Source organism: Chanodichthys erythropterus, chromosome 9 (genome assembly GCF_024489055.1).
Source record: "Chanodichthys erythropterus isolate Z2021 chromosome 9, ASM2448905v1, whole genome shotgun sequence".
Classification (NCBI taxonomy): domain Eukaryota; kingdom Metazoa; phylum Chordata; class Actinopteri; order Cypriniformes; family Xenocyprididae; genus Chanodichthys; species Chanodichthys erythropterus.
Window position 1 is genome coordinate 10,190,485 of NC_090229.1, and position 12,799 is coordinate 10,203,283.

The window sequence follows — 12,799 nt, forward strand, 5'->3', positions numbered from 1 at the left end:
AGACTACGGAAGCCCTAAAATATGTCATGATCATGAGAAAACAAGAATTAAAGCTGCGAGCTGCGATGAAAGGGCCCTCGCACCTGGGCTCACTGCCACTCGCTGGCCTTAGGAAAACAGTGAACGATGTTCATTTAAGAGGAGAAATAGAGGACAAATATGGCAAAGTCATTTTGATGGTGGTGCTTTGACTATAACTGAATTTTGCCATTTTGATGTCTTTAGGTCAGGATTATAAATAAATAAATAAAATACGATACAGATATATCACCTATGTAAGTTAATAAGTTATACAGTAGGTGGCAGTAATACTCCAAAGGAGTGAATGGCCATTTAACAAGAAGAAAAAGAAGAATTTTTGTGTTTTTCTTTTAATCTTCTGATCAGTTTTGTGCTATTACATAATTTCAGTGATGGTCGGATTTGTTCAGTTGTGAGATCTTGGTCTGTTTCATTTACGAGATTTTAATGACGGTCACTTTGTTCCTTTACGAGATCTCAATACAGTGCCCCAGGGATGAAACGTTTTTGTAGGCCAACCCGGAAGTTAGCGGCGCACGGGTTCCCTCGGTTGAAAGCCTATGCATTTTTCCCATAGACTTTTGGAAAATCGCAGAAAATAAGCTCTGTGTTTAACAAAGGGTTATGACACTTACACGTTTTGTATATCAATATAATCTTTACAAGTTAACACAACATTTATAGATTTTGAAGCCTAAATAAAGTCGTTAGATATAAAAGGCTAACAGTAGGCTATAAACGGACTACAGCACACCATGGTCGCGGATCAACGTCGTCACCACCAAGCGTCCTCAAACTTTATTTAGAAAACAACTTTATTTAAAAACATGCTCGCTGATTATGATCTGTGCTGTTATTAATACTTATCCACTTTTTCATGAGAAACGCTGTCCAAATGTCCCGTTTTTAATGATGACGTCTAAAGTCCCCGCCAAAGGAAGTAGTCCCTTTTAGCAATTTGTTAGCAACCGCCGATTTTAAGACACAGTAAAAGTTTAAAAAAATCACAAGTGGGTTATAACTGGTGTGTTTTATGTCATAGATCAAAACGTGAAAGTAATTAGAGGCTTTGTTAACCACACACCTTATTTCAGGCGTTTTAGCAAAAACCCAATCAAAATACCCATAGACTTGATGGCGCTGGAACCGGAAGTCCTAAAATGCTAACTCGCTTCTGGATTTTGCCTACAAAAATGCGTCATCCCTGAGGCACTCTATAGCAATCAGTTTCATTCCTTTACGAGATCTCAATGACTGTCAGTTGTGTTTCATTACGAGATTTCAATAACGGTTGGTTTTGTTCTGATACAAGATTTCAATGACGATCGGTTTAGTTTTGTTATAATATTTCATTGATGGTTGGTTTTGTTGCTTTGCAAGATTTCAAAGATGGTCTGTTTTGTTCCATTATGATATTTAAATGGCTATCAGATTCAATGTCAGTCAGTCTAATTTTAATTTGTTCAGTTACAAGATATCAATACGATATGTTTTGTTCTTTTACGAGATCTTAATGACTGTTGGTTTTGTTCCATTATGAAATTTAATGATGGTCGGTTTTGCTGGCTTAAGAGATCTCAATGATGGTCGGTTTTCAGTGTCAATCAGTTTTGTTCTTTTACGAGATTTCAAAGACAGTCAGTCTTGTTTTGAGATTTCAATGATGGTTGGTGTTATTCAGTTATTAGATTTCAATGACGTTTGGTTTTTTCATTACGAAATTTCAATGTCACTCGGCTTTGCTCCCTAATGAGATTTGACAATCGGTTTTCATCGTCAGCCAGTTTTGTTCAGTTAAGAGATTTCAGTAAATAGTGTTTTGTTCTTTTACGAGATTTCTATGATGGTCGATTTTGTTCAGTTATGAGATCACAATGACAGTTGGTTTTGTTCCATTAAAGCCGGGGACACACCTAACGATTAGCTGTAACATTCTAAGACTGAACTGAACACACATACCGATTGTTTCCTTCGACTGGAGCCGATTTTAATCGTTGACAGTCGGAGAAGAACACAAACGTTTATGATTGAGACCGCTGCTAAGCAACACACTGTGTGCGGGATCTTGACAATGGATGTAAACAAACAGCTCACGCTCTTCATCTGCAGCTATATTTGTGCGGAAAATAACTAAAAAAAGAGGAAAAACGCGCAGGATATGTGTGAGGTCCTGGCTGGAGAGGCAACATGGATTTGTTCTCTACAGAGAGAATTTGAGGTGAGTAAACTTTGTTAAATCTATTTTTAGAGCTTGCACTCCGGTGGTGTCGGCCGTTAAGCAACGATAAGCTGCGATCCTCAATGAAGCTTGTTTGACTTGAAACGGCACTGTACAGACCATTAAATTACCACAGAAGTAACGTTATACTACCACAATGCGACCTCAAAGGGCACTTTCACTTTTGCAATCAAAGGGGCAGGGCTCTTTATATTCTCTCTGTATCAACTGTTAATTTTGTATCCATATCAGATAAATAATATATATACAAAACATGATAAAAAAAACAAAAAGTATTATCTTTATCATTTGTTGCCCCCCTATTGGCTGGTGCTCCAGGACACTCGCCCAATCCCGTCTATGGATAATCCGGCCCTGTACATTACCTGACACGTTCAAAGCTTCCGCAATAGCAGCCCAGCATCTTTCCTTATCGCTTCTATTATGGTATTCCTTCGAAGATATGTTGTATTCTTGCCAGAGTTCAACCAGTTTTTCTTCCATACCGGTTGTCCAATGTGTTTTTATGTTTCAAACGTTTTTTGACGCCATTTCGCCACTTGTTTACAATCCTGACACAGTCTCCAAGAAACAGAGACGTCATCAGTCGCAAATATTATGCTGCCTTCACGTGCTCTCAGTGCTATTGTAAAGATGACTTTCCTTAAAAAAAAATTAACGAAACTTGAATGCGATTTGCTCATAATCACTACTTCAGAAGTGGGAATTATCAAATTTGAGAAGAATCTTTGTGAGGACTGGCAACGACTGTTTCTAAAATTCTAAGACTAGAATCGTTAGACACAGCACACTGCACGATTTTAAGCACCAACTGTAAACACAGACTGAACGCAACTGGCTCTGACGGGGGCTGATTGGACATGATCAGTCGTAAGTATCAAATTACATTCATAATCGGCCTTACAATCATTGAATGATGGTTTTATACCGTTTTGAGATTTCAATGGCCATCAAGTTTGAAATGATTCAAACTGTTGGTTTTGTTTGTGATGATATTTCAATGACGGTCGGTTTTCAGTGTCAGTTTTGTTCCATTACGAGATTTCAGTAACGGTCAGTTTTGTTTGGTTTGCGAGATTTCACTGATGGCGGTTTTGTTTCTTTGTTCTTTTACGAGATTTCGAAGTCTGTCAGTTTTGTTTCATTACGAGATTTCAATGATGGTCGGTTTTGTTCCTTTGTGAGAGTCTCAACAACGGTTGGTTTTGTTCCTTCGACAAGGATTTCAAAGACAGTCGGTTTTGTTTCTTTACAAGATTTCAATGACTGTCAGTTTTCAATGACGGTCAATTTTCTTCTGTTACAAGATTTCAAAGACAGTCAATTTTGTTTTGTTATGAGATATCAATGAGTCAATTTTGTTCCTTTATGAGATTTCAATGACGGTATGTTTTGTTTCATTACGACATTTCAATGATGGTTGATTTTGTTTTGTTACAAGATTTTAATGACGGTTGGTTTTCAGTGTCAGTTTTATTTGGATACAAGATTTCAATGACTTTTCAATGATTTTTTTTTTCCCATTACGAGAGTTCAATGATGATCAGCTTTGCTTGATTATGAGATTTCAGCGACGGTTGGTTTTGATTTTTTGTGCTTTTATGAGATTTCAAAGATGGCTGATTTGTTTCATGGCAAAATTTCAATGATGTTTGGTTTTGTTCCTTTGCTAGATCTCAATGGATGACGGTTTTGTTTTGTTATGAGATTTCGATGATGGTTGGTTCTGTTCCCCTTCTAGTTTGAAATGATGGTCGGTTTTGTTCCTTTATGAGATTTAAATGATGGTTGGTTTTGTTCGATTACGAGAACTCAATGACAGTTGGTTTTGTTCCATTATGAGATTTCATTTATGGTTGAATTTGAAACAGATCAAACTGTCGGTTTTGTTAGTAAATAATATTTTAAAGTATTAAAATAGAAAGCCATTATTTTAAATTGTAATAATTTTTCACTATATAACTGTTTTTGATCAAGTAAATCCACTCAAGCCACAGGTTGATCAGACCCACTGGCCTCTCTAACACCTCTACCCGCAGCTACCCAGTCTCCCAGGAGGTCTACCATCCAGATAGAGACCAGGCTCAACCCTTAGCTTCAGTGGGTGTGCAGGTGAAAGCTTCAGGTTGGCCGCTGAAGAGCTTCTCAAGCATTTTTCCAACAATAGACCCTCTTATGTAGAAATATAAATCTCAACAATGGTGACATGCTTCATGCCACAATGCATTCTATAATAGACTATTATGAAGTTAAAAGTTGCCCTGATTCGAAGCTTGTCGCACAAATTATTTTTTGTCCCTCTGTTGTGTGGTGTCATTGACGATTATTTAACTGCTCCTGATCTAGAAGGAGTGTCCTCTTGATCGGGCTGCCTTTGACGTGATAACCATGATAGCCAATGAGAGTGAGCAAGCTTCACCTACCAGATGATTTCAAACAGAAGCAATATTATTTTTTTACCCCATTGGCAGATAATTTTTGTTTGTTTTAAGCAAAAATTTATTTTTTCCAAAGAAAAAAGACAAAAATCTTATATCATTTTACTTGTCTAATAAAAGCATTTCAGAATTTTTTGATATTTAGACCAGAAACAAAAATTTTTTTTTTTTTGCAGTGTAATACATTTACATTAGAAACCATGTTACTGCAACATGAGATCATGTTATATTGCAGAAATCCAATAGAAGACTTAAAAATATTGATTATTTCTCAAGATTTTGTGAGTACTTCATACTTCACATTGACGAAATGTGTTTTTAAACCTAGTTATTTTATGTTTTAATATTTAGTCAAAAACGAAGTGAAGAACGATTAGAGGAAACGCCTGATAAATGCGCAAATAAATGCTACTTTGCCGCCACCTGCTGGTTAAAGTGGTAATTATTGTCTTTTTTATTTTTAAATAAGTATTTTCTATCAAATGTTGAATTTTCTACATTTTTAAATGTTCGGTTTTACAATGGGGACAATCTCATAAGGATGAACAAATAATTTTTGTGGTCATCACATTAAAAATAACACTGTGTGTGTGTGCATGTCTAATTACAGACACGGCATTTTTAAACGGTCCCAAAGCTTCGTCTTTATTGCAATCAATAAAACTGGTTTATTGGCAAATTAGGTAAATGTGATAACTAATAAATATGAATACAACATTAAAAAGTCAACCATTGATGGTTTTGTGTCGATGTACAGCGACTACAGAATGAACAGCTAACAGTTCAGTTTGATCATTTCTCAGATGTGCGTACGTGTGATTCATAGAATGAACATACACATCTTGAACTACGTTGTAAACGACACCTAATGTCATTTACATATAAAAGATCACCAGTCATCATCCAAAACCTTTAATTTAGAATGGCAAGCTGCAAGAATAGCTTACATTTCCAAAAACCTGCAGTAATCTGACAAGGAAAAGTGCGTATGTCTGCTCAGACCCTGACGTGGTGCTAAGCACTTTTCCACGTCAAAGACAGTTTTTATAAATATGAGCGTTGGCGTGGATTTAAGCATACGCACACTCTAAGTTTAAATCTGTGCGTACACACGCTTTATAAATGAGCCCCTTAATGTCTTCTTTTATCTTCAATTGATTTCATAAGGCTGTGGCTGAAGTTAGCTCTTGTGTTTGTTTGTCTCTTTTTTTCTGTTCTCTTCTTTCGTTCAGTGATTCTGCTTGTTAACAGGCTTGTTAATGCTAAGATAATTCTATAAATAATATATAATGATTTTGTGGCTCATATGAGGTCCAGTTCTGTTTTTTTTTTCTTTGGTCTTGACTGACATGTGGCATTGCTATGGCCTGCTTGTGGCTCATATCTGGTAAACAGGACCGGTCCATCCAAGTGCCATCATTCCACACCACATGTGGCCCAGATCATCATACCACTTGTGGCAGATGTGGGCCGGATTTGGGCCGGCACAAAGTTGCTATCTGGGAGTGTCATTTGGAACTCATTTATAGAATTATTTTTATTACAAATATGTTGTAATAAACACTTCAGTGCCCTCCAAAGGCACCATTTAAGGTAGCCTATATAAAGGGATGGATTGTGTGTGAGATACTACAATGATATAAATAATTTAATGAATAATGCCTATTTTACTACTCTTTAAACCAATAAATAAAAATGTTTAAGGTACAGTAGACCCATGTTCCAAAATATATCACTTGTATAACTATAGTATGTAAATGTGGTACTCATACCATCCTGTACCACAGTGCTTTGTAAGGGTATGAAGAATGGTGTGAGCCAGTATGACAATGTTACCAGTACAAAGTTAACAGACAAGCCACCAAAATGTGACTTGTTTGAATGTCAAGTCCTTAACAGGCAGGTTTGTTTGAGAAATCCACTTCAGGTAGTTTAAAATGAGAGCAACTATTCTGTCAGCTGGTAAACAAGCTGCCATTTGTACTGTGAAAACTATGCCAGGAGGTGTGCAAAAGCTCTGTTTGTCCTTCCTTTGCACTGCAGCTACAGTAAGTAGAGGCACCCATGAGCTTTCCAAAAAAGCTCTTTGTACTATTGAATTTTCAGTCAAACAGAATTACAAACAGCTAAAACATGCTACTGTCCTCTAACTATAATAATAGTGACACGGTCTAGAAATGTTTTGTTGCCTGTATTATAATCATTCACCCTCAATGGAAGGAGTTAAGGCCCATTCACACCAAGGATTATAACTATAAAGATACCACAATTATAACGATAATCGTACAGAGAAACGATACCATTGAATAATTTTTTTCCAGCTGACGAAAAAAAAAATTGACAGCCAATCAGAATCCATCCTGCTTTAAGAGCATGAGCAAGTGGTAGACTGACAAATGTCAATGTTCCTGTAGAAAATATAGCATAATGAACATCTGCTTAAGCTTTTTTTTCCCAGCAATGTGTGCAGAGCAGGAACAAGGAACCGTAACCAGCTCAATCTGGCTCCTTCATATGTGAGGTTGTCAAACCAGCGAGTTAGCAGAGCTGGAAACACAAGCCACAGAGATTTGCCCTCTGTCAAAAAGCAGCCTTCTGCAGAATAAAGAGACTCTGAATAAGATACTCAAAATAGTGAAGGCACCAACAGAGGCTTGGTAATATTGGCGACAACAAAATGCATCTCACTGACAACTCGAAAAAAGCTAAAAACATCTAGTGTTTCAAGAAGAACTTTTAACACCAAAAGGGTTCCAAAAGTAGTGATGCCATATAAGTACCTTTTTTGGTTCCCATAAGAAACTTTCAACGAACTTAAAAGAACCATTTTTTTTCTTTTTCCATTTTTAAAATCTAAAGAAACTTTTTTTGCATTATAAAGAACCTTTTGTGTAATGGAAAGGCTCTACAGATGTTAAAGGCTCCTCATGGAAACATAGATGTCAACAAAGAACATTTATTATTATGAGTGTATTGCATTGCTATGAAAACCCTAACCCTTCTAAAAGTAGGCTCATTGATAAAAAAAGGCTTTTTTTAAGGTATGTGGTTGCATGAATTCAATTTATTTTCATTGTATACACTGTATGATTACGGACTCGATGCAACATCTGGTACTTTCTCTGATACTGGAAGAGCTATTGAATATGCTCTTATATACTGCATGTACTATATGAAAGACTTGAGGCCCTATTTTAATGATCTAAACCAATGGTCTACAGCGCACAGGCTTAGTGTGTGTGTTTGAATTTAGACCAGGTTTTTGTTCATCAATTGCGCATTCGTTTTCAGTTGCCTGAAAATAGCAACATGCCAACAATGCGCCTGAACACACCTCGTTTTCAGATCAGCGCACAAATGGGTGCAAATGCATTTGCTATTTAAACAATGTGGCACAGGACATGAAAATAATGAGTGCGTTGGGCTGAAATGAACAAAAAAAGGCGGATTGCGCCAGGCTAAGGGATAGTTCATCTAAAAATGAAAATTCTGTCATTAATTACTCACCCTCGTGTCGTTTCACATCCGTAAGAAATCCATGGAGTACTTTAATAATGTCTTTACTACCTTTCTGGACCTTTGAAAGTGGTAGTTGTGTTGGATCTCTATGGACGGACAGAATGCTCTCAGATTTCATTAAAAATATCTTCATTGTGTTCTGGAGAAGAAAGAAGGCCTTACAGATGTGGAACGACACTAGGGTGAGTAATTAATGACAGAATTTTTGGGTGAACTAACCCTTTAAGGGGTATGTACTAGGCATGTGACGGTATCAAATTTTCATGTTGCGATTAATTGATGAAGCTTTTATCACGGTATACGGTATTATCACGATATTAAAATAACCATTTTTTTCATAGTTTTTTGTAATAAAACAAAAACAACTCTGACTGAAATTTCAAACATTTCTAATCATTAGGGCATGTTGTAGTCCAGATTAAAATATAAAAATGTTTAGGTTTGAAAATAAATATCCTTTTAAGTCTTTTTTAAGTATTCAGTATTTGGTGCTGTGATGAACAACACTGAGATTACAAAAAAATGTATGGCTGTTTGAAGCATTTTAAAAACTTCACTAGCGCAGTTACTTTGTTTGTGCGGTTTCCGTGGTAACTGCTGCACGCTGCTGTTCCATCAGCGCCCTCTGCTGTCAAAGAGTGAACGCGCACTTTCATTCAACTCCTTCACTGGTTCCGCCATGTGCTTCTCGTGCACGTTGGGACTGTGTCCTTTTGCGCATTTTATACGATTGATGGGCAAAGTATTCTTAATTGCCTTATAAAAAATTAATAATTGGTAATAAATTATTATTTACGGTATTCTGAAGTGCCGACGATTACAATATCGTGCATATTCATTATCGCGAATATCGGCACAAGTCTAGTATGTACACTTGGTCTCTTTATGCGTTTTTTGACCGAATAGCTATTCAATCATGAAAACACAAGGGCCCTCCAAAACACACTCGAGATGGATTTTCCTGGTTTGAAACATGATCTTGATAAATAGTTACAGCAATTCTGTTTTTTCCCCATTGAAGTAGACAAGAGCTTTATTGTACGGCTGGAAATAGCTCCTATGGGGTTGTTACAAATATGGTTGAATGTATTTGTCTTAAAGGGATTTTGGTAAGTCTAAACAGAACTATAAACACAGATAACCCCTATTAATTACCAACAACAACTGTTTACAGTCCACATAAGAAGACTTCCATTACTTGCCCGGGTCTATATAATGAAATATTCAGATCCATGAGGCAGGACCTCAGCTTGAACAACTCCATTTTTTCCTGATTGGCTTTAATTAATTGACATAGTTTTGTTCAAAACACAAAGAATACATATCAAACCCGCTCATTATTATTTAGTAAAATTAAAAACATGATTAAAATTAATCAAAAGAGCAAACTTACTTAAGGCCAAATTCATTTTTCAGTGCTGAAGGCAGACGAAAAATGAGCTTCTACTCCAGAAATAACCAAATTATAGTCTTAATTTATCAAAAGTCCTCAAGGGGTCTGGGTAAAAATCAGAGCTGGCAAAAGAATAATGGGAAACTCAAGAAACTAGCTCAAAAACCCACTATCAATCAAGCTGTCAATCAATAGACCAACCGCTTTGTCAATAAGATGTTTGTCTACCTGTCCATTCGCATCACATTCATCAGTCCACTACTTGCTGCTGTCAAGAGTTCTCCGTCTTTCTCTCCTCCTCTTTCAACTCCATCTATCTACCTTACAGTTTTCACTTCTTTTAGGCCTTTTATTACAGATGCCGGTTGCAGTGTTTGGTTCGCACTTGAGTCGCTCCTCCGCAGTCTAGACGTCAGATGTTGACAGCATGATTGCCAATTACTTGCCATTTTGCTTAGATCCACATCTTTAACCCTCCAATTTGTAACATTTACTGCAAGGTTATTTTACTCTGAATAGCAGTAAATATGAGGAAGCATGATTTCTGTAGTAAATTATAACCTCAGAGTGGACGACAATAACGGCCTATCATGTCATCAGCCTTAACACAGATTTATCTTCATGTCCTATTGTGAAATGGATAAGCCACTGAGGTCAAGGTGAAACAAGGGATCTCAGCGGCACTAATATCCTTCTTAAAACTTAATATGAAGTAAATGTGCTTTAGGACACCCAACAAACGACTGTTATTGTAATTTGCTATTCATAAATAATGAATGAACATATCTGTTGCCATTTAGGGCCTTCAGCTCTGTAACATAGTGCAGGATACTTCAATATTGATTTGAATATATTATGTGTGTATATATATATATATATATGACAAGATCTCAGAGTTTTTTCTGTGTAATGATACCAATAGTTTGGAGGTTCTGCCTTTTATACCTTCTTTTAAATTAATGATAATTTCATTATAATTAATAATTAATCATTATATTTTTAATTATTATATTTTGAAAGAAATGCAAATAAATACTTTATTCTCTCCATTTCATAACTATCAATCAACTTGTTTCAGAGTAAATCAGTCATAAACAAACACATTACTCAAATTAATATTAACACACATTAACTAAATTCTGAAGATTAAATTAATATTTCTTACTTTCACACTTCCAATAGTGTGAAAATTTGTTTTTAATCGGCCGATACTGATTATTGGCCGATATATCGGTGCATCTCTAGTTCCATAAGTATAAAAAATGTAATTGTGACTTTTTTATATCGAAATTCAGACTTTATAACTGGCAGTTGCAAGTTTATATCTCACAATTCTGAAAATTAAAGAGAGATAAAGTTAAATTTTGCCTTTTTCTCACAATTCTGACTTTTAACTCACAATTGCAAGTTTATATCTCATGATTCTGAGAAAAAAGTCAGAATTGTGAGATAAAAAGTTGGAAATACCTTATTCATATTTACTATATATTTTACATATATATTAAAATTGTTTTACCAGTTTTACGTGATGGTTCTAAGGTTTGAGGTGTGCCTGATGGACTATGTTCTCACACCTCCTGAGTCCTGCTAAATGAGAAGACAATTTTTGACAATTGGTATATTGTCAAAAAAAGACAAGACACCAATCAGCGATTTATTCCCCATATAAATAATATGCTTGCATGTAACACCCTGTCTACACCTGATATAAACATCTGACTCGGGTGATCCGACTGCTGAAACAGATTGCCTTTAACATGAATCTCTGATGACCACTTTCATCAAGAGAAGGGTCTATGATTTTGTGGCTACACACTTTGCTCTGTCACTGCATAATGATTTCAGATGTTTTGTAGAAATATGTATGAGTTGTTTTCTATTAAAGTTGTTTTCTATTACAGAACCTGGCACAATTATTACATGTTGTATGACTTAGTTGTCCTACAATGCTGTCTGAGGCACATTAGCATTTATATTACATATGCAATATGTCCATGACAACCTCCAAATGCTGTTTCAGTGATCAGATCACAGTGTGTTTCCGAGACATCTGTATTTAGCGCTGTCCACTAATTGACAAATGTTAATGCCAGGTGTAAATTGGGCTGTTTAGGAAATGGAAGTAATGAAATGAAGATTAAGTTGTAGCTGGCCAAATCATATTTTTTGTCATTAGTGTTAAAAGTGTGTTGTGTTTTGAGACCAGAGGACATACAATGTTCAGTGATTTACCACATTAGGCGATGGTAGAGTGACCAAAGCAACAGACAGTCCTGCACCGCCAGCCTGTTGTGCAGCCACCTGGGAATATCATAATGGTTCTACGTTTCTGCTTCAGGTAGGAGGTTCAGAAAACAGCCAAATTGTGAAAATGCCCATCTGTCATGTCCCTACGTTTATCTGCCAGGGAACGAGAGAGGCTTAAGGAGCGCTGGAGAGAGATATACAGGTAGAGAGGAGATAATAAAGCAAAAATTACAGGATAGACTTGGGTGGGTTTTAGTATAGATTCACCAGATTACTCGGATGATAACTACTCGAGCAATGAGTATAATAGATCTTTTAGAGTGCTTCTTACAGCAGTTATCAGAGCTAATTCATGACCTATTAATGAACCATTAAACATTTAAGATTGAAAAATTGTGCTTCTGACACAGAGAAAAGTACCATTCTCCAGACATTTTCAAACCATTTTCACTGTATAAATAAAAGTGCAAACTGCATATGAGCAAGACAAATAGGCAAATGAAAACAGTAATATTGCATTAGGGAGGCTGTTGCAGATATTTCCAGAGTGCAAAAAAAGAGGAGATTTGGATTAATCGCTCATGATGAGGGGAGAAATCAGTAAGCAGAGAGTGATAGTAGGTGGATATGGTGCATTTCGCCATTTCCCCGTCATTTAAGCTGAGAGGAAACCTTTCATTTGCAAGAACGGCATCCAGGAACAGATACCTACCTCTGAATTTTTTTTTTTTTTTGAGGGAGAGGTATCTTTAATAAAGGTTCATGATTAATGTAGGTTTAAAAAAAATAATGCCTAAACCACATGTCTAATGTTGGTCAATCCTACCTTCCGCTGATTATTTGCTTCAAACTGAAAATTCTGTCATTGCAGACCCTCATTCGCTCCAAACTCACTGAAAATTTGCCCTCTGGAACACAAAGAGTTAATATAAAAATGACAGC